This window comes from Lygodium microphyllum, chromosome 20, assembly GCF_053477565.2.
Source record: "Lygodium microphyllum isolate KBCC chromosome 20, Lygodium_microphyllum_v1.1.10, whole genome shotgun sequence".
NCBI classification, from domain to species: domain Eukaryota; kingdom Viridiplantae; phylum Streptophyta; class Polypodiopsida; order Schizaeales; family Lygodiaceae; genus Lygodium; species Lygodium microphyllum.
Genome location: NC_141154.1, coordinates 100,334,227 through 100,358,537, shown reverse-complemented (window position 1 = coordinate 100,358,537; position 24,311 = coordinate 100,334,227).

The window sequence follows — 24,311 nt, the reverse complement described above, 5'->3', positions numbered from 1 at the left end:
TAGCAGCTGTTTTTATTCAAAATCATCTTCCAACTACTGCACCTGCTGGTAAAATTCCTATAACAATTTGGACACGGAAGACACCTTCAGTCTCTCACTTTCGCACATTTGGCTGCATTGCTTATATTCATGTGCCCAAGGACACTCGACATAAGTTGGATCCTCCAGGTTTGAAGGTTATTTTTCTTGGTTATTCAGATCATTCCAAAGGTTACAAATTTTATGATCCTTCTACTCAAAAGGTTATCACTAGTCGTCATGCTATATTTGATGAGAAGACTATGGGTGGCACATGGTCGTCAGATGTTTCAGATGATACACAGTCTTTGCTTAGTGCATTTTCTTACTTGCTTTGTGATTCTACTAATTCTGATGATCATAAACCTCCTTCACCTCCAAAGAAAATTGATGAAAATTTGGAGATCTATGTCGATCTTCCTATTGAGATAGAGCATGGATTCTATTCTATTGAATATGATGTCTTTGATGATGCTATGTCTGTCTAAGAGGATCCAATATCGTATATGGAAGCTATCAATTCGTCTCAAAGGGATCAATGGCAAGAAGCTATGTAAGCTGAGTACGATTCTTTAATCTCCAAAGGTACATGGATTCTTACTGAACTCCCCCCAAATCGTGTTCCTATCAAATGTAAATGGGTTTATAAAACCAAGACCAAAGCTGATGGCTCATTTGATAAGTTCAAAGCATGACTTGTTGCAAAAGGTTACTCACAGATTGCAGGAGTAGATTATCAAGAAACATTTTCTCCCGTTGTGCGCTCCACAACTATTCGTATGATTTTGGCTTTTGCAAAACTATTTGATCTAGAAATTCACCAAATGGATGTTAAAGTGGCTTTTCTCAATGGAGATCTTGAAGAAGAAATCTATATGGAGCAACCTGAAGGTTTTATGATTGCAGGAAAGGAGCATCTTGTATGCCAGCTTCATCGTGCATTATATGGATTGAAGCAAGCCTCTCGTGCTTGGTATATTAAGATTGATCAGTTCCTCACATCTAAAGGTTTTGTTGCATGTTTTGCTGACCCAAATCTTTACATCAAAAGGGAGGACAAATATTTTAATATTCTTGCTCTATATGTTGATGATACTATTCTTGTGTCAAATAATATTCCTTTTTTGATGCTATGAAGAAGCTTTTATCGACTGCATTTGAAATGGTTGATCTTGGTGAGATACATTCTTGTTTGGGTACTCAAGTTCAACGACACCGACAACAAGGCATTCTTCTTCTTTGCCAAACAAAGTTTATTAATGATATTGTTAAGAAGTTTGGGTTGACAAATGCGCACTTTGCCAACACTCCCATTCTTTCAAGCTCTACCAAGGGTACATCTACAACACACAATGAAGAATCGGCCATTCATCAACCTTTTGCTAATCTTGTTGGTTGTCTTCAATTTATTGATTTAAACACAAGACCAGATATTTTATTTGTAGCTAACTTTTTGGGATAGTATCTTTCTTCCCCTTCCACTATTCATTAGAGTGCTGCAAAACCTATTCTTAAGTACCTCAAGGGTACTAAGGAATTTGGCCTTATTTATCGTCGTCGAGAGGATTCTTCTTTATCTTCTTCAACTTCTCTTGACCTTATTGGATATACAGATGCTGATTGGGCAAGTTCACACTTATCCATGCGATCTACAAGTGGGAATTGTTTCTTTGTAAATGGATTTTTGGTTTCTTGGTCCAGCAAGAAACAACGATGTGTTGCGGTTTCTACAACTGAGGTTGAATATGTTGCTGCATCATTAGCAGCTCATGAGGTAGTTTGGCTTCGACAACTACTTGCAGATTTGGGACATCCTTCATCATCTAGTACACCTCTTTGATGCAATAACCAAAGTGCTATTAGTCTTACCAAAGACTATATACAACATAGTAAATCAAAGCATATTGCTATTCATTATCATTATGTTCGACATGAAGTCAAGAAAGGTTCCATTATGGTGGAGCATTGTCCCAGTGATCAAATGGTTGCAGACATCTTCACAAAAGCTCTTAGTGAAGCTCGCTTTAGTTCATTAAGACATGCACTTGGTATTGTTCCAAGTTCTTGTCTCATTGATTGAGGCATGTATCATTGTATTCAAGAAAACTTTATAGTAAATCATTTTTGTATTGTAGGTATGTGTAGGGGCTCGGGTTTTTCCCTTGTTCTCCCAAGGAATTTTTTCACTCGTAGCCAGAGACCTTTGTTTGAGTGGGGATGTTACAACTATATATATCATCTCTCACTTGACTTGGGTCTCACCTATATATACTAACTCTACATCAATATGAATCATTCTTTGGGAGCATGTCTTATTTATCTCTCTCATACTCTCTCTCTCTCTCTCAACATTAAATAGTCGTGAATAGGTAGTTGGAGCATTAGTAAGTCCAAATGGCATCACTAGAAAATAATATAGCCCTAGATTTGTGCTAAAGGCAGTCTTGATTGCATCAACTGCTCGCATACAGATCTCATAATACCCAGCCCTCAAGTCAATCTTTGTTAAGAATCTAGCCTCCTCAAGCTCATCAAGTAAATTATCAAATCTAGGTATTGGATACCTATTCTTCATAGTGATCTTGTTTAGATCCCTATAGTCAATACAAATTCTGAAAGATTCATATTTTTTCTTCACTAATAAGACTGGAGATGCATAAGGTGAAGAACTAGGTTTAGTGAATCCCATTTCAAGAAGCTCCTTAATTTTCTTGGCTACTTCTTCACGTTCACACTTAGATAATCTGTAGGGTGGCTTATTAATTAGCTTTGAGTTGAGCTCCAAATCAATAGAGTGAGCTATTGCTCTCTTTGTTAAAGTACTGAGAATGCATGCTATGGAGGATCATTGATGAGCAAATAAATAATCATAATGAGGCAAAAGCATCGACTAGGAAGAACAACTGATATTATCCAAGCATATGCAAGTACAACTGATTGATAATGACTGATTGAATGAGTGTGGGGATGAGTGCCTTTTATAGGCTTACAATAGGTGGTATTGGTAGGTGGAGATAGGTGGAAAGGGACCATGGTATTCAACAATCATGGTTTTAATAAATTGTGCATACATGACCTAGTCTAAGGCTTTATTTGCAGTTTGTTTCTTTGCCTTGTTTGTCCCATACAAAGCAGCTATGGTGGATGTGATTGCACATTTCTCAACACTCTTAGGAGACAATGAAGTAGGTACTTCAAAAAAGTTCCTATACTCCTCAAGAAGAGCTTTCAAAGCTGGATGATCTAATGAATTTTTGGATTGATATTCAATCTCTTTGTTCATGTGCAAAACAAAAATCTATGAGCGCCTCCTGTACTCCTTGAGTTGTTAAATAGTGATAAGCTGAAAAACTGATTTATTAGAGATTCCCTGTAAATGGATGAGTTGTGCATCAAAGATAAACTAAAGCAATGAAACATCCGTGGTAAATTTTCCCAATGTCATCAGCCAATCACACACGAGTACAATAACTATGGATCCCATTTTTCCAAAGTAATCAGGTGGTCTACTTTTGCTTCATAATTTTCAGCCAGTTGTAAAGAAACCTGTGGAAATATTTGAGTGTTTATTTCTTCTTCACTATTGGCTATTTGAACTCTTATGGGTTGTTGTAAATTAGTGGAAAGACAATTCAATTTATCTACAATAGACTTATTCACAAAACTGTGTGTATTGCCACTATCTATAAGGATAAACACATCCTTTCCATGAATATTACCCTTCATAAGAAGTGTATTGGGGCTCTTGGAACCTATCCAAGCATCCATGGAAATGGAGCAATTAGTGGTAGCAAGCGGCTCATCATGAATTCCTTCTGAATCAAAAGGAACACTACCATGCCGATCAAAAGGAAAAGTGTCCGCTAGATTATAAAAGTGTTCTTGCCCAACTTTCTCCTCAAAATCCTTATTTTCAATGGTAGTTACAAATGCATTGACATTATCAGTGTTATCCTATGAAACTTCAAAGACTAACATACTATGGATCTTGGCTTTTATATATTTGTATACACACTTTGTTGCACAATCAACTGCATACATTTCTCCACATTTAAAACATAATACTTTTTCTTTCCTTTTTTTGTAGAGGTCCAAAGGAATAGACTTTGGATTCACATTAGCTGAAGTAGATATCAATTTTTTGTCCCCTTGTTTAAGATCCACTCTTGGATTGATTGCTATCCTAAAATTATCTTTAGGTCTTGAAGCATTGAACAATGGATAAGTTGTCACTGTTAAGCTCCCACTCAGTGCATGATCGCTAGCATAAACATTGCTGATTTGTCTCTATTTTAAAACACTCCTTAGCTATCCATAACTAGGCTAAAATGAAGACTCCCTTCTATAATTTATTCCATAACATTCTTGTTTGCTGCCCTTTCTATGCAAAATGCATAAAAGAATAGAGAATACTTCATGAAGCAAATACTCCATATCATGCCCAAAAATCATAGAAACTCAGAAATAATCATATGGCAACATATATCTACTCTACTTAGCACTACAAATCAGAGAATAAGAACCATAATGCATAAAGCATACTGTAAATAGAACATATACACTAGAAATGATGGTCCCAATTGCCAAATCCTTAAAATTTCGAAGTAAATCCATCATACATTAGAAGTAGACATCAAAAAACATCAGATAGACAAGAAGAATACACAAAAATACCTCATCAGGTCACATTTTTGCAACTACCCAAAAGTGCACTTCATGAAGCAGTGAACTTCATGAGACATATAAAGCTTGCTTCACACAGGACATAACAATGACTAAGGTAATACACCATTCTAAGGGTAAATGTAGTGTCAAAGGCAATGGCTAACACCTGGCATAGCCCAATGGATGGCTAGCAAAGCCATGACTCAAACCCTTGAATGATCCATGAAGTCAAAATGCCTTATCCAAAACTGACATACCTAATGTAAAAGATTATGCCTTACCCACAACCTTTTCTTTTCATGAATAAATGCTTCTATATTTTCAGATAAAAAAGACTGTTGTAAAACTGCATAATGTTGAGAAAGAGTAAAAATTTTCATAAACTACTTTATGAGGTCAAAATTGCATTTCCTGTTTTGTGAGAAAAAACTGTAGAAAGTTCAACCCAGCCCTCATCATGCTCATAAACAGCCCTCGGCTGCTGCTCTCGCCCTCTTTTCACAGGAAGATTTGAGATCTTTCTTTGCCTTGTCCTCACCATGGCCACATCACCTATGACCTGATGTGAATCAGAGATGAAGAAAATGATGGAGTATGCTCGCATGAATTCACAGGAAGGTGTTGTATGGGCGTAGGCGTCAGCACTTGAGGCTTCTTTGCCATACTTTGCCCTTTTTTCTCTGGCCTTACTTGACAATGAGTTAAACTCCTTGAAAAGAGAGATAAGATAACATACTGAGAACTAGTTGTACTCATAGTGAGTTTGACATATGAATCTTGGCCCTTCAAATACACCTCATGCAACTGGAATTTTGTAGCTTCATACAGTTTAAGTACCGAACGAACTGGAGTTAAATTCAGTTGATCTTCTAGACCATCACATCCAAATCCAAGGTTAAAAAGTAAAAGTTTTTTCAATGCACAATCTCCCATAACCATGATACCACAGTGGCAAGGCATAATATCATGAGAACTAGATATGAAAATAGAGTCTCCATAAGGCAAATTGCAATGACCAACTTTTAATTTCATATAGTGCCACCACTTCATGAAGTTGCTTTCTATTTTTATCATCACCAAAAACAAGTCCAAAATACCTTGCACCTCATGAAGCACTATGGAAAATTGCATATTGTCTTTAGGAACTCCATAAGTAATGTATAAGATAACATCATCTCCCAATATATGACAAGAAAATAATGGTTCTTTTTTGTAAAGAATCAAACTAAGAAACCCTAAAAATAATCATTAGATTCGAAGAATCAAAAACTGCTTTATGGGGTAAAATCCTATTACTTGCTCCATAAGATACTATTGTTGGAACTTGAATCAAATTCATTGCAACTATGGATATACTGTGATCTTCATGGGATGATTCATCATAACTGGTTGCACTAATCTTCTTAATCTAAACCCATTCACCACCGGCTTAATTACTTCACCTTGCAAGGTAGCCAACACAAAAATTCCTTGTCCAACATCCTTTATGACTTCATAAGGTCTAGTGTATGTCGTGTTGCACGTAGTGGAAGGTACGTCGTATTGCACGTAGTCTAATTCGTCATGCTGCAAGATGACAGTTGATGGCCCATAGCCAATGTAGCATTCCCAACTTCTTGCAACACGAGGCTCAATCATCCTCCATGCAGCTTGCCCTTAGTGCCTTGTGTAAAGCTGACTCGCCCTATCCAACTGCTTCTCTTGACAAAAGGCTCGAAGCCCCCATCGGTGGCCTGCTTGTGGAGGACGTTTCCCTTATTGCACAAACTGTCGATGGGAATTGTGATGCTACCACTCCCTTGAGGCTTGCCCACCCCTCCATTATCTCTCTACAAACTCCTCTGACTCGAGACTCGAGGTCAAGAAGAAGGCCGGGAAGGATCGATGAAGGTGTTAGAGGTGTTGGACTGACGTGTGCACGTTGAAGGGGGACATGAGGGTAGATGGGAGGACTGCGACGATTTCAGTGTACGCAAAAGCAGCGGCAGGATCGAAGGTGGAGGGAGTCACGGTGGTGAAGGAAGAGAAGGCGTTAGAGGTGGGAATACTATGGCAGCTCTAACGTTGAGTCCCATGGTATTTCCTCTACACCATATCCTAATTTGTGTCATCAGCTTGAGATGCAGATATACCTTTTTTGGAGGCATGGCCAGTAGGTACTCTTTTTTTGCAACAACCATCTTCTTCTCCATCTTCTCATTGATAAAACACTCTTCTTCTTAATTTTACCAAACCCATCTTTCCTTCATGAACGTATAGCCAAGCAATAAAGCTTTCCATGGCCCAAAATATGGCTGCAAATCCTTCTCTTACAAGCTCCATGGCCACCTCCATTCCCGGCCAGTGCACCAAATGAAGAGCACCCTGCCACGGCACCATGAGAACCATGAACCGGCCAAGAGAGGCTGCAAATACATTTGCTGGCCATGAAAACTTGCAAGAAAACTCTCATTCTCACCAAGAATCCATATCCTCAAGACACATAAGAGGAAGGCACACAAGAAATTAGGAAATTCTTCCATCCTCACCCTCTTCCTCTTCCTCACTCTCCATTAGATTTGGCAAAGGAGCACAAGAGAGAAAAGAAAGAACAAGAAAGATGAGAGTTGTGCCAAAATGAGAGAGAGAGAAATGAACCGTGACAAGAGAAGATAAAGGAAGAGAGAGGGTGTAACCACCTCAACCTCCCACCTCCCCAAATCCCACAGATGCAACCATCTCCTTTTCCTTTCTTGAATTATAATATTCAAATTTGCATACATTGGCTAAGGTCTAAGGACCTTTCAATTTTTAGCATGAGACAAAAGGGTTTGACCTTTCCTTTTCCTAGCAATATTTTAAGATGTGAGATTAAGGACCCACATTGTTACATTGCTTCATAAATGATTTTTGACAAAAATTACATTTGCAATGGATCATTTTACAAAATATGTTTCCATGACAAGCACATTTTGGTGCCTTTATTTGCACATATTTGTCGGTCATCATTCCTCCCACACTTAAGTGTGAAGTGTCCCCGCAAACAAACTTGAAGAAAAAGCACGATCAGCTCTTGGAAAAATCTTCATCTTCATCTTCGGTCATCAAGCTTCATTTCTTTTCTTCAATCTTCTTTGAATTGTCATTGGATAGGGAAGATAAACACACAATAGAAAAACGCAACTAGGACGTTGAGCCTAGGTCATGAGCATACCACATAAAATCATACATCACACAAAAGATAGGGCTTTTCATACAATTTGCACACAAAAACAACTTCACACTTAGCATGAATTGAAAAACAACCAAACATGAAGCACAATAATAGGACCTCGAAAAGATATGAATATGAAGCATGCCCTTACAAAGGATATGGCAATAGTTTTCTCCCACCTAATAGTATTGAAGAGGAAAGAGAGGTAAGTTTCATTGAAAATAAACTAAAAATTAGGAAATAAATCTCTTGTGTGATGAATATGAGCTTTGAAATTCTTGATTGAAAAGAAAGAGCATAAGGAAGAGGAAAACCAAGCATTAAAACAAGGCATTATAGAGGAAATGGTTTATTTAGATTAAATAGTGTTATATTAATGTTCATTTCTGAATTAAACCTTTGAGGATAAGGCAAGAATATGAGGCCGATAATGACGTTCCATGGAAGATAAGGAGACACATGTCACCCCAACAGAGTGCCGTGTGAAGGAGAAAACATAAGGATCTAGAGAGAAGAAGGAGATGAGGTATCCTGCACTGCGTGGAAGGTACGTCATGTTGCACATAGTGGAATTCATCATGCTGCAAGACGATAGTTGATGGCCCACAGCCAATGTAGCATTCCCAACTTCTTGCAACACGAGGCTCAATCGTCCTCCGTGCCGCTTGCCCTTAGTGCCTTGTGTAAATCTGATTCACCCTATCCAATTGCTTCTCTTGACAGAAGGCTCGAAGCTCCCATCGGTAGCCTGCTTGTGGAGGACATTTCCCTTATTGCACAAACTGGTGCTGGGCACTGTGATGCTACTAGTCCTTGAGGCTTGCCCACCCCTCCATTATCTCTCTAAAAACTCCTCTGACTCGAGACTCGAGGTTAGGGAGAAGGCAGGGAAGGATCGATGAAGGTGTTAAAGGTGTCGGATTGACGTGTGCACACTGAAGGGGGATGTGAGGGCAGATGGGAGGACTGCGATGATTTCAGTGTACGCAAAAGCAATGGCAGGATCAAAGGTGGAGGGAGCCACGGTGGTGAAGGAAGAGAAGGTGTTAGAGGTGGGAATACTATGGCAGCTCTAACGTTGAGTCCCATGATATTTCCTCTGCACCATATCATAATTTGTGTCATCGGCTTGAGATGCAGATATGCCTTTTTCAGAGGCATGGCCAGTAGGTACTCTTTTTTTGCAACAACCATCTTCTTCTCCATCTTCGCATTGATAAAACACTCTTCTTCTTAATTTTACCAAACCCATCTTTCCTTCATGAGCGTACAGCCAAGCAATAAAGCTTTCCATGGCCCAAAATATGGCTGCAAATCCTTCTCTTACAAGCTCCATGGCCACCTGCATTCCCAACCAGTGCACCAAATGAAGAGCACCCTGCCACAGCACCATGAGAACCACAAACCGGCCAAGAGAGGCTGCAAATACATTTGCTGGCCATGAAAACCTGCAAGAAAACTCTCCTTCTCACCAAGAATCCATATCCTCAAGACACACAAGAGGAAAGCACACGAGAAATTAGGAAATTCTTCCATCCTCACCCTCTTCCTCTTCCTCACTCTCCATTAGATTTGGCAAAGGAGCACAAGAGAGAAAACCAAGAACAAGAAAGATGAGAGTTGTGCCAAAATGAGAGAGAGAGAAATGAACTATGACAAGAGAAGATAAAGGAAGAGAGAGGGTGTAACCACCTCAACCTCCCACCTCCCCAAATCCCACGGATGCAACCACCTCCTTTTCCTTTCTTGAATTATAAAATTCAAATTTGCATACATTGTTTAAGGTCTAAGGACCTTTTAATTTTTATCATGAGACAAAAGGGTTGGACCTTTCCTTTTCCTAGCAATATTTTAAGATGTGAGCTGAAGGACCTACATTGTTACATTGCTTCATAAATGATTTTTTACAAAAATTACATTTGCAATGGATCATTTTACAAAAGATGTTTCCATGACAAGCACATTTTGGTGCCTTTATTTGCACATATTTGTCGGTCATCACTTGACATGGTAAGAGATATATAGAACGAGAACATGGTAGGTATAACTTTTCCAAAATCGCCAATATAAGAGCCAATGAAAAGAAGAGCTACATGTTCTAGTCAGTTGACCTCATCCCATTGTTTACCATCTTTGTGAGAAGATTTACCAACTACCTTGATCCTTCTTTTATCACTACATGCAACTATCTCTAGCTCCTCATTACTCATATGACGAGTGACTTTTGCCAATGTTTTTTAATGTAAACATAGGAATTGACTGAGTGGTGATGATATGATCATCTTTGAGCCACACTATTGCCTCTTTGTTGTATTGAACTACTAGAGGATATGGTGGATGGTCTGTTTGCTTTTTATACACATCCCTTCTACTTTGTTCTAATATTTCCGTTGTGATAATATTTCTAACCCATGTGATAGTCATTCAAGGGAATTCCAGCATCCAAAAATACACTGATGGTGTGATTTTCAAATTATCTACAATGTATCTTGATCTCCACTTGCATAAACGAGTTAAAAGAAAAAGAAAAACCGTTTAGTTACGTGGGAACCTCCTCCTAGGAAGCCAAAAGGATAAGCTTTAGGAATAAAGGAAACTTTTTTAATTATTTCCCCCTTTCTCCCCCAACGACGGTCGTGCTGGAGGGGAGGGGAATAGCAAGGATGACTGAGCATCCTTGCTCGATGTCGTAGAAGGGAGAATGGCCATGCAACAAGGGAGAATGGCCGTGCAACGGGCCGCGTGGGGGAGAGAGGTCTCCTCTCTCTATCCTATATAAACCCCTGTGGAGGAAGGAAAGAAAGGAGGGCTGAAGGGGAGAGTCGTGTGCTGATTGTGATAGACCGTGAGAGTTGAGAAGGTCGAGGCTGCCATAGACCACTGTGGAGGGAGGAAGGACAGCTGTGACAGGCTACGATTGTACCATGGGATGAGGTAGCTGAAGGAAATGTCGAAGCCAGCTTGGGTGGAGGAGCTGCGTAAGACTGCCGCTTCCTACTCAAGCTACCAGTTGTCGTGTTGCATCCGTGAGGAGGAGGAAGAGGGTGGATGGTGAGATGTGCCGTGAGGAGGGAAGGGAGCCGCTAGCTGCCGTTGAAGAGCCGCGCCACATTCCTGGCCAAGAGGGAGGAGACAACGTAACACTGCCAATTGAGTGAGGGTGGGAGAGCTATAACACTGCAGAGTGAGGAGCAACGCTGCCACAATCGGGTGAAGGGGAAGATTCTGAGGGTAAGGGAGCCATCACGCTGCGAATTAAGAGAGAGAGAAATCACTTGGAAGAAAAGAGGAGCTGAAGGCATCGTGTTGCTGCGCAAGTTACCACCTGGGAATCGCAAGCTGCTGCCAACAGTCGTCTTCCTCTCCTCCACGTGTGGAGGCCACGGCCCTAGAAGCTCCCAAAAGCTTCTTGGGGAAGCTTCTAAAGGCCCTTAGGAAGCCCCCCCGTCATGTGGGCTTCCTTGAGCCTTCTTTTGTGATTTTTATATACACCCCCCTGCGGGATTTAAGAACCCCTTCCCGTGGGGTTCTACTAAAACCTTTAAGTTCACCTTGCCTTGAGGTTCAAAGCAACCCTTCCCGTGGGTTCTCCCCCCCCCCCCAACAAATTTTTTTTAAAAATCATTTAAGCCCCTTCCTACGAGGCCTCCATAAGGCATTCCCTTGTGGGTTTTTTTAAATATAAACCCCAGAGTTAAGCCCTTTCTAAGCTTGCTTTACACCCCTTCCCCATTGAAATTTAAGCCCTTTTGTCCACCTTAGGCCGGGTTTTAAAGACCCTTCCCGTGGGAAATCCCCATTCAAACTCATATATACTTGCGGGCTCTTAAAAACCCTTCCTATTGCCCTTCTCAAGCGGTCTCTTATATCCTCGAAAACTTGACTTTTCCCCCTTACAACCCCCATAAGCCACACTAGCCAGGTTTAAAAGGCCTTTCCCTAGCATTTCCACAAAATTTTCAACCCTAGTTTCCTTTTAAAAGCCTTCCATTTCAAGCCTTTTTAAATCCATTCCCTACTTCGAGAAGGAAGCCTATAAAGCCTTCTAAAGCTCGATTCTGAAAGACGGTGAAATTGATCAAAAAAGCCGAATCACAAAGGGAGTTTTGCGTGCAAAGGAGACCGTCAAGATCATAAATATGCGTCCAAGGCGAAAGGGTCGAATTCATGATGGCCCCTAAGAAGGCACAAGGCGCAACCGCAGGAGGATCATCTCCTAGCATCCATGTGGACATTCTACCACAAGTCCAGGTTTTCTTCCTAATTTTGTTTACGTCGTAATATTTCAATTGTGCATGATTCATTTACGAAAATTAGGATGCACTTTTTGGATTGAAATACCTTGGCTAACTTAAAGGAAATAACTTTGATCAAAGAATCGGTCATTTGTATTAAATGAATGAAAAAGAAGAGCATAAGATCTCTATGCATTCCTAGCAAGTGATTTTTTATGCATTGCAAAGTAACGAACTTAGTTTAACTAATGCCCATTTTTACAAGACGAAATAATGATAGTACACTTCAATTTTGCATGGAAAGAATAAATTGCATGTCGCATTATTAGGCATCTTTCCTTCGAAATGATTCATTAAAAGAAGGTTGCTAATCATCCGTAGGAATTTGCAAGGCATGGAAAATGGTTCTTAAGCTGCGTGAAGTAAATTAAACCCTAGTCAATTGGCTTAAATCTCAATTAGTTACAAAAGTTGGTGTAATGCTCATTTAGCCTATGAATAATTCATTCAGAAATAAAATTAGGAAAAGGCTGCATGGTCCATTTTAAATATAAACCCCAAAAGCCTAGCAGCCTAAATCATGAAATGCATGTTCTAGAGGGGTCAATGAAAAATTATGTCGTAACGTGACCTAGTCGCTCTTATTGCCAAGCTAAAACTCTCATACCCTAAAGACATGTCCACATTCACGGCATGTAGGGACAACAGGACATATTTGCAAGAAACAATCTAGGGTTTCTACCCTAAGGATCGCTCCCTAAAAAGATGAATTTCGGTTTGAGTTGGAACCCTAGGACCGACAATGTCGGCCTAGTGCAATCAAGAACGGATTGGATAACCCTGTTTGCTATCTAAATCATGATTCTGTGATTAGAAGACACCATTCGATGGGTAAAATAGTCCCATGGATTAGATGCGACACTTGTGCAACAAGTTGCAGAGTCGCATGATCTTGTGGTTTGATCACAAGGGAACGGCCAAATTCCTCGGAATAAGATTGGGAGATTCTTACGCAATTTTATCTTGCAAGAGGGGAAATAATCGTCGTGATACGCGTAAAGTAACCAAGATACGAGGATTAGATATTTGTTTGGAAGCAAAAGACCAATTAGTAAATTGGAATAACATATTTACTGCTAATAGAACTTAAGGTATTGGTTAAGCTGGGTTAGTAGGGTACAGCCCTAACCGAAGGATATAGGGTTAACAAACAAACCCTTGGGGATCTTGCCAAGTCGCAATTGATCTTGGATCGAGTGCTAGATGCATTCGGAGAGAAAGATTCACTCCTTAGAAATTGGCCAAATAAACAACCACTAGAATCGATTGTGCTTGTAACAGTTTAGAAAGCACTGTTTCCATTGTTTGCTCAAGGAACTAAAGGATGAAAATATATCTAATGCTTCAGGTTGAAGGCCTGAAGGGAGAGGCAGCTTCAGTTACCCCCGACTGCCTGCCTGACCCTAACCAAGGGGGTTGTTGACCGCACCGGGAACGTGGATCGAACTCGCCGCGAGAGGTCTCTTCGTTGAGTTCTACTTGGAGCAGGAGGACGCTTGGGTGCTAGGTGGGGCTCTGGCCGTAAATCCCTCGCCTTGCGGGTCCTGCACAAGAGGCTAACGTGACTCAGGATTAGATCTCGAGGCCCGCATACTAGTTTACGGGTGAAATCTTGGAATAGTGATCCCTGTGGATTACTGGATAGCCTTCGGGCGGATTATGGACAAGCCTACGGGCGGAACTCCTTGTATTTCAAAGATAAAATGAGGAAATGATAATAAAGAATTTGTTTGATATTATTTTTCTATGTCACGTGATAAGATTACGTGAAGGAACCAGTGCTTAACGGATTAATGAAAGAAGCTGATTGTTACATGTCAAAATTAATGTGTTAGATAATTACATAACTAAAACAAACCGAGGAAAGTGCAGAGGATGGGCCATGGGTCCGTCCTACGGTTGGGTGGTCGCGGTTAGCCGGGAACTTTTCTCAAAAATCTCGAAGTACAGCAGGATGATCATCATCATCAAAACGAATAATGAGAGTGATGACCTAGAGTTACGTCTTACCCGATTTACGTTGCTTTAGGGGAACGGAATGGGACTATGCCTTATGGCGGAGAGGTTGAGCCTTGCATCCCTCTCGTTTCCCATTCTCCTTGAACCAAGTGCAGTGTGAATCCGCTTCGGACCTGGCGTTTCTGTGTAAAGTAGTTCGCTTGGGTGTGACGCTAGTTGCTATTAGCTAATGACCAATCAGAAAAACCCTAATTCCAGTCGATCCTAAGTGGGAACGGCCAGGATACTTCCGCTACATGGTAGACACGGGAAGGCCTAGATCGCAAAACCCGTAACATTCCCTGGGAGTGCCGGGCGGAGTTTTCTAGACATCCTTTCCGATGGACTGCTAAGACGTGTCTTGGATGATACTAGGGGACACGTTATAGTTGGTATCAGAGCGAACCAACAAAAGACTTGTTTTTAAGAAATTTTAATAAGAAGAAGTAAAGCAAATGTTACTGTCCCAAACATTTCCTTACTTTCAATGCTGTCTTGCAGAATTATGAAGCATGGAATAGGTTCTTAGTGTTTCGAGTCATGTTTATGACCGCGATGCATTCCACGGATTATCGTCAAAGGGTTGAGATGATGAACATCCTAGACCGCATTTACAATCCATCACCTGTGTACGTGGAACAGAGATGGATGGGTGTTTCAGGGATCTATTACATAACTGCCCATCGACCTGCGTACCTTCAAATTAACTTGAAGAGAATCAAGTGGATGGAGGATTTGAAGATCGTGAAGCTGTTCGTCTTTGTTGAGGCTCACGCAAACGCAACCCTACAGGTCGGGGGTCGAAGGGTTAACCAGAATAAGTATGTGTACAGGGAAGTGATTCAAAGAATCCCTGCCGACCGAATCAAGGTTTTGGGACATCATGAGAAGAATGGATATCAAAGGAAAAGATACCATAATCTTCCAATGAACTATCGATTCCTAAAAATCGATGACCCCAATCCGTACTACTACTCAGTTCCTAGTAGCTAAATGCAACATCTTATTCTCCTCGAATTAATGTATCAACTTGCTCCATCACCCCAATAAATAATTGTACCTCGAAAGGGCTATGCTAATATGAATGGAATAAAACTTTAAAAAAAAAAATCAACGATTGTCTTGAGTAAGAATATTGATAAAGAAGTAAAGTGATTTGGTCACTTGGCTAAAGGAATACGCGGACGTAGTTCCTGAAGAGTTAACAGAACTCCCGCTTCAAAGAGAAGTAGATCATGAGATCAAGCTAGTAATAGGAGCTACGCCAATCGCGAAGAGACCCTATAGAATGTCTATACCGGAAGCAATTGAGTTAAAGAAACAAATCAAGCAACTGCTAGATCAAGGCTACATCCGTCCTAGCAGTTCACCATGGGGAGCACCAGTACTGTTCCAGAAAAAGAAAGATGGAACACTTCGACTATGTATTGATTACATAGAGTTGAATCAATCAACAGTCAAGAACAAATATCATATTCCTAGAATAGATGAGTTTCTTGATAGTCTTCAGGGTGCCAAGATCTTCTCCAAGATTATCTTAGATCTGGTAACTATCAGATAAGAATCAAGGAAGAAGATATCCCAAAGACGACCTTCAACACTAGATATGGACACTTTGAGTTCTAGTTATGTCATTAGGGCTTACGAATGTGCCTGCCACATTCAATAGGTTAATGAAGGATATCTTTAGACCATATCTTGATAAACTTTGTGCTCGTCTTCTTTGATGACACTCTAGTCTATTCCAAACAGGAAGGAGATCATGAACCCCAACTTGGGATTTTCCTTGAGACAAGGAGGTCACACAAGCTGTATGCTAAGATGACGAAATGTGCATTCCTCAAACATCAGATTGGTTATCTGGGATTCATCATATCAGCAGAAGGAATCTCAGTGGAGCCGGCCTAAGTCAGAAATGTTCTAGGATGGCCAAATACCAACAACTGTCAAAGAAATACGTAGCTTTCTTGGTTTGACAAGATGGTATAGGGTCTCCATAAAAAACTATGCTTTGATTGCAGCACCTTTGACAGACTTACTAAAGAAGCAAACCTCCATTGCATGGTCAACTACCGAACAAAATAGCTTTGATAGGTTGAAGCAAACTTTGGTATCAGCACCGATCCTAAAACTTCTAGACCACAGTAAGGAGTTCGAGGTAGTAATTGATACTAGCATGCTTGCCTTAGGATGTGTGCTCATGTAGGAAAGTCATCCTATATCATAATCTTCAAGAAACTGAAGAGCCATGAGATGAATTATGCTACCCATGATCTTGAACTTTTAGTTGTCAAGCTTTGGAGACACTACCTGCTGGGTAACAAGTTTACACTAGTGACTGATCATAAAAGTCTCAAGTGGAACTTTACCTAGAACAAGCTCAACATGAGGCAATGTCAGTGGATTGAAGTGCTGGTGGAGTATGACCTTGAAATCAAATACCGACCTGGAAAGGAGAATGTAGTTGCTGATGCACTCAGTCACAAGGCATTCCTTAACTCTCTAATCTTGCAAAATCCATCAATATCTAGATCTCTAGCCACAAAGGTGTCCATGCCAAAATACTTGAGCTAGCTAGAAAGGAAGGATGCCATGATCCAGCCTATCAAAAGATGCTAAGGGAAATCTCTATCAAGGACCATGAATAAAAGCTACAAGCTGAGTATCATGAATTCTCAGTCAATAGTGGACTTGTCTACTATAGAATGAGAGCATGTATACCGGCAAGCCAGTCACTTAAGCAGAAGATATTGTACGACGCTCATGATTGCCTTTCTCAAGACATCCTGGCTATGCCAAGACTCTCAATGCAGTTAGGAAGAGCTACTATTGGGAGAGTCTGAAAGGTGGCATTTTCAAATATGTCACTGAGTGTTTTCTTGTCAACGTATTAAAATCGAACATGTCAAGATGCCAAGGAAGTTGCAACCACTCGACATTCCCCAAATGAAATGGAAATTCATCAGTATGGACTTTGTTGTTGGCCTACCCCAAGTTCAAGGAGGATACCACTCCATCATGGTTGTGGTTGACATGCTGACTAAGGTTGCAAAGACAAACTATAAAGCCTCAGACATTGCAAGGTTGTTTATCAAGGAGATATTCAAGCTACATGGGCTACCCAGAAGAATCATTAGTGGTCGTGACTCTCTCTTCACATCACACTTCTGGAGAGCCATCTTCGAAGCCATTAGGACTCAACTCAGTTTTAGCACAGCTTACCATCCCCAAACTAATGGCCAAACAGAGCAAGTCAATCAAGTCATGGAGGATATGCTAAGGGCACACTGCTGTCGTGAGCCAAAAAGGTGGATTCAGTACTTGCCTTTAGTTGAATTTGCCTACAATGCTTTTTACCAACAAAGCATTTAGATGACCCCTTTTCAAGCATTGTATGGTCATGACTGTTGAAGTCCCCTAAACTTCTCAGATCTAACCTTGAGGGTTTAAGCTTCAAGGCAGATGTTGGAAGAGATGGATGACCAAGTAAAGTCAATAAGACAGGACATCCAAGCCGCAAAGGATAGACAAAAGGCATACGCAGATTTGAAGTGTCAAGATAGAATATTTGAGGAAGGAGACATGGTCTTCATTCACGTATGCCCAAAGAAGAGTTCTCTATCCCTTGGAGAATGCAAGAAGCTAAGTCCAAGATATTGTGGGCCATACAAAGTCCTCAAATGCCTAGGACCCAATGCTTATAGATTGCAACTCCCAGAGAACCTAAAGGTTCACAATGTATTCCATATCAGCCTATTGAAAAAGTAAGTACCCAACCCTAATCATGTACTTGATGACCAACAAATTGTAATGCCTAGTCAAGGAGTCCTTGAACTAAGGCTGGATAGGATCTTAGATGTTAGGGAGAGACAGTTAAGATCTAGAACCTTAAGTGAATGCCTCGTCCAGTGGAAAGATTATTCCAAAGAGGATGCCACCTGGGTAAATGAAGGCACTCTCATCCATCAGTATCCCCAGTTTACCTCGAGATGAGGACATCCCGATTCCTCCAAGGGGGAGAGAATGTAATATTTCCGTTGTGATAATATTTCTAACCCATGTGATAGTCATGCAAGGGGATTCCAACATCCAAACATACACTAATGGTGTGATTTTCAAATTATCTACAACGTATCTTGATCTCCACTTGCATAAACGAGTTAAAAGAAAAAGAAAAACCGTTTAGTTACGTGGGAACCTCCTCCTAGGAAGCCAAAAGGATAAGATTTAGGAAAAAGGGAAAATTTTTTAATTATTCCTAGGAAGCCAAAAGGATAAGATTTAGGAATAAGGGAAAATTTCAAGGAGAAGAATCTCTCAAGGCTCTGTTTCCGCAAGGCTTTCGCAAGAACCCTCTCACGAATCCCTCTTTTCCGAAAGAAAGAAGGCCCAAGCTCCGAACCATAAGACCTTCCAAATCCAAATTCCACAAGTCAAGGAGCCATACCTCAAAGGGACTTGCGCGTACAAGGGAGAAGGCCAAAAATCATAAGATTGCGAGCCAAGGCAAGAAGTTCGAATTCCCGAAGGCAAAACCAGAGGTCGAATTCACGATGGCCCCTAAAAAGGTACAAGGTGCATCCGCAGGAGGATCATCTCCGAATATTCATGTGGATATTTTACCGAACCCACAAGTCCAGGTTTTCTTCCTATTTTTGATTCACGTCAAAGTATTGCAATTATGTATGGTTAATTTATGGAACTAGGATGCACTTTTGCGATTGAAATACTTTGGCTATTTTAAAGGAAGTAACACATGATCGAAGATCGGTCATTTGTATGTTTCAATGGAATGAATGAAAGATGTCTATAGCAAGTTGCTTCAGTGCATTGCAAAGTAACGAATCTAGAACAACTAATGACTATCATTACAAAGTCGAGATTGCGTAATGCTCAATGAGTGCGTTCGAATATTTCATTCAAAAAAATGAAGTTAGGGAAAGGCTGCATGGTTTGTTTAACATAAAAACTTAAAAGCTTAGTAGCATGAGTCGTGAATACATGCCCTAGTAGGACCAATGGAAGTTATGCGAATTTTATCATGTGCTTGGTCTTAACAAGAAAAATTAGGGATTGCAAATCTAGAGAAAATGAATCGCGTGCTTACGTGAGTTATGACGTAATGCAACTAGTTTTTCCCCTCTTAGATCAAGACAATATCTTTAGGAATGGCTCGTCCTTGTCGTAAGACAAGTAAATTGATTTACCCAAAACACCTAAACCGCAAAGGACTCATTTAGATGGTTAAATCGATACAATATGCTCCAAGTGCTAGCTAGGGTTTAGCACATTAAGGACTTGACCTAGTTTCACGCACTTGTTACCAAGACGAATCCTTAAACCAAAGGTCCTACCCACATTCACGGAATGTAGGGACAATTGGACGCTCATGCATAAAACGATCTAAGGTTTCTACCCTAAGGATCACTCGTTCAAATGATGAAACTCGGATTGAGTTGGAATTCCTAGGACCAAACGTTGTCGGCCTAGTGTAATTAGGAATAGGTTGGGTAAGAAGACACCCTAAACCCTGCTTCTCATCTGGAGATAATTCCGTGACCAAAAAACGCCATTCAATGGGTGAAACAATCCCATGGAATAGATGCGACACTTGTGCAAAAAGTTGCAACGTCGCATAGACTTGTGATTTGTTCACAAGAGAGTTTTGCCATTTCTTGAAATGGGGTTGGCAAGCTCTTGTGCAAGTTTAACTTGCAAGAGAATGAGTAATCATCCTGTTACATCACCTTTCTTGGGGAAAAATTGCCAAGTAAAGGAAAGTTAGGTATTTGCTTGGAAGCAAATGATCAATCAATAAATTGGAGCGACATGGTCGCCAGGATTTACTATTAATAAAACCTAAGGTATTGGTTAAGTTGGGTTAACAGGGTATGTCCCTAACCCAAGGACAAAAGGGTGAATAAACAAACCCTTGGGGATCTTGCCAAGTTAAATTGATCCCAAATCGAATGCTGGATGCATTCCGAGAGAAGGATTCACTCCTTAACAGTTGGCAAATTAAACGACCACTGGAATTGATTGTGCTTGTAACAGTTCAGGAAGCACTGTTTGCATTGTTTGCTCAAAGAACTAAAGGATGAAATGATATCTAATGCTTCAGGTTGAAAGCCTGAAGGGAGAGGCAGCTTCAATTACCCCCGACTGCCTGCCTGACCCTAACCAAGGGGGTTGTTGACCGTGCCGGGAACGTGGACTGAACTCGCCGCGAGAGGTCTCTTCGTTGAGTTCTACTTGGAGCAGGAGGACGCTTGGGTGCCAAGTGGGGCTCTGGCCATAAATCCCTCGCCTTGCGGGTCCTGCACAAGAGGCTAACGTGACTCAGGATTAGATCTCGAGGCCCACATACTAGTTTATGGGCAAAATCTTGGAATAGTGATCCCTGTGGATTACTGGATAGCCTTCCGACGGATTATGGACAAGCCTACGGGCGCAACTCCTTGTATTTCAAAGATAAAATGAGGAAATGATAATAAAGAATTTGTTTGATATTGTTTTTCTATGTCACGTGATAAGATTACGTGAAGGAACCAGTGCTTAACGGATTAATGAAAGAAGCTGATTGTTACATGTTAAAATTAATGTGTTAGATAATTATATAACTAAAACAAACCGAGGAAAGTGCAGAGGATAGGCCATGGGTCCGTCCTACGGTTGGGTGGTCCCGGTTAGCCAGGAACTTTTCTCAAAAACCTCGAAGTACAGCAGGATGATCATCGTCATCAAAACAAATAATGAGAGTGATGACCTAGAGTTCCGTCTTACCCGATTTACGTTGCTTTAGGGGAACGGAATGGGACTATGCCCTATGGCAGAGAGGTTGAGCCTTGCATCCCTCTCGTTTCCCATTCTCCTTGAACCAAGTGCAGCGTGAATCTGGTTCGGACTTGGCGTTTCTGCGTAAAGTAGTTCGCTTGGGTGTGACGCTAGTTGCTATTAGCTAATGACCAATCAGGAAAACCCTAATTCCGGTCGATCCTAAGTGGGAATGGCCAGGATGCTTCCGCTACGTGGCAGACGTGGAAAGACCTAGATCGCAAAACCCGTAACATTCCCTGGGAGTGCCGGGCGGAGTTTTCTAGACATCCTTTCCGATGGACTACTAAGACGTGACTTGGATGATACTAGGGGACACGTTACAGTTGGTATCAGAGCGAACCAACAAAAGACTTGTTTTTAAGAAATTTTAATAAGAAGAAGTAAAGCAAATGTTACTGTCCCAAACATTTCCTTACTTTCAATGCTGTCTTGCAGAATTATGAAGCATGGAATAGGTTCTTAGTGTTTCGAGTCATGTTTATGACCGCGATGCATTCCACGGATTATCGTCAAAGGGTTGAGATGATGAACATCCTAGACCGCATTTACAATCCATCACCTGTGTACGTGGAACGGAGATGGATGGGTGTTTCAGGGATCTATTACATAACTGCCCATCGACCTGCGTACCTTCAAATTAACTTGAAGAGAATCAAGTGGATGGAGGATTTGAAGATTGTGAAGCTGTTCGTCTTTGTTGAGGCTCACGCAAACGCAACCCTACAGGTCGGGGGTCGAAGGGTTAACCAGAATAAGTATGTGTACAGGGAAGTGATTCAAAGAATCCCTGCCGACCGAATCAAGGTTTTGGGACATCATGAGAAGAATGGATATCAAAGGAAAAGATACCATAATCTTCCAATGAACTATCGATTCCTGAAAATCGATGACCCCAATCCGTACTACTACTCAGTTCCTAGTAGCTAAATGCAACAACATCTTATTCTCCTCGAATTAATGTATCAACTTGCTCCATCGCCCCAATAAATAATTGTACCTCGAAAGGGCTATGCTAATATGAATGGAATAAAACTTAAAAAAAAAAAATCAACGATTGTCTTGAGTATGAATATTGATAAAGAAGTAAAGTGATTTGGTCACTTGGCTAAAGGAATACGCGGACGTAGTTCCTGAAGAGTTAACAGAACTCTCGCTTCAAAGAGAAGTAGATCATGAGATCAAGCTAGTAATAGGAGCTGCGCCAATCGCGAAGAGACCCTATAGAATGTCTATACCGGAAGCAAGTGAGTTAAAGGAACAAATCAAGCAACTGCTAGATGAGGGCTACATCTGTCCTAGCAGTTCACCATGGGGAGCACCAGTACTGTTCCAGAAAAAGAAAGATGGAACACTTCGACTATGTATTGATTACATAGGGTTGAATCAATCAATAGTCAATAACAAATATCATATTCCTAGAATAGATGAGCTTCTTGATAGTCTTCAGGGTGCCAAGATCTTCTCCAAGATTATCTTAGGTCTGGTTACTATCAGATAAGAATCAAGGAAGAAGATATCCCAAAGACGACCTTCAACACTAGATATGGACACTTTGAGTTCTAGTTATGTCATTAGGGCTTACGAATGTGCCGGCCACCTTCAATAGGTTAATGCAGGATATTTTTAGACCATATCTTGATAACTTTGTGCTCGTCTTCTTTGATGACACTCTAGTCTATTCCAAACAGGAAGGAGATCATGAACCCCAACTTGGGATTTTCCTTGAGACAAGGAGGTCACACAAGCTGTATGCTAAGATGACGAAATGTGCATTCCTCAAATATCAGATTGGTTATCTGGGATTCATCATATCAGCAGAAGGAATCTCAGTGGAGCCGGCCTAAGTCAGAAATGTTCTAGGATGGCCAAATACCAACAACTGTCAAAGAAATAAGTAGCTTTCTTGGTTTGACAAGATGGTATAGGGTCTTCATAAAAAACTATGCTTTGATTGCAGCACCTTTGACAGACTTACTAAAGAAGCAAACCTCCATTGCATGGTCAACTACCGAACAAAATAGCTTTGATAGGTTGAAGCAAACTTTGGTATCAGCACCGATCCTAAAACTTCTAGACCACAGTAAGGAGTTCGAGGTAGTAATTGATACTAGCATGCTTGCCTTAGGATGTGTGCTCATGTAGGAAAGTCATCCTATATCATAATCTTCAAGAAACTGAAGAGCCATGAGATGAATTATGCTACCCATGATCTTGAACTTTTAGTTGTCAAGCTTTGGAGACACTACCTGCTGGGTAACAAGTTTACACTAGTGACTGATCATAAAAGTCTCAAGTGGAACTTTACCTAGAACAAGCTCAACATGAGGCAATGTCAGTGGATTGAAGTGCTGGTGGAGTATGACCTTGAAATCAAATACCGACCTGGAAAGGAGAATGTAGTTGCTGATGCACTCAGTCACAAGGCATTCCTTAACTCTCTAATCTTGCAAAATCCATCAATATCTAGATCTCTAGCCACAAAGGTGTCAATGCCAAAATACTTGAGCTAGCTAGAAAGGAAGGATGCCATGATCCAGCCTATCAAAAGATGCTAAGGGAAATCTCTATCAAGGACCATGAATAAAAGCTACACGCTAAGTATCATGAATTCTTTGTCAATAGTGGACTTGTCTACTATAGAATGAGAGCATGTATACCGGCAAGCCAGTCACTTAAGCAGAAGATATTGTACGACGCTCATGATTGCCTTTCTCAAGACATCCTGGCTATGCCAAGACTCTCAATGCAGTTAGGAAGAGCTACTATTGGGAGAGTCTGAAAGGTGGCATTTTCAAATATGTCACTGAGTGTTTGTCTTGTCAACGTATTAAAATCGAACATGTCAAGATGCCAAGGAAGTTGCAACCACTCGACATTCCCCAAATGAAATGGAAATTCATCAGTATGGACTTTGTTGTTGGCCTACCCCAAGTTCAAGGAGGATACCACTCCATCATGGTTGTGGTTGACATGCTGACTAAGGTTGCAAAGACAAACTATAAAGCCTCAGACATTGCAAGGTTGTTTATCAAGGAGATATTCAAGCTACATGGGCTACCCAGAAGAATCATTAGTGGTCGTGACTCTCTCTTCACATCACACTTCTGGAGAGCCATCTTCGAAGCCATTAGGACTCAACTCAGTTTTAGCACAGCTTACCATCCCCAAACTAATGGCCAAACAGAGCAAGTCAATCAAGTCATGGAGGATATGCTAAGGGCACACTGCTGTCGTGAGCCAAAAAGGTGGATTCAGTACTTGCCTCTAGTTGAATTTGCCTACAATGCTTTTTACCAACAAAGCAT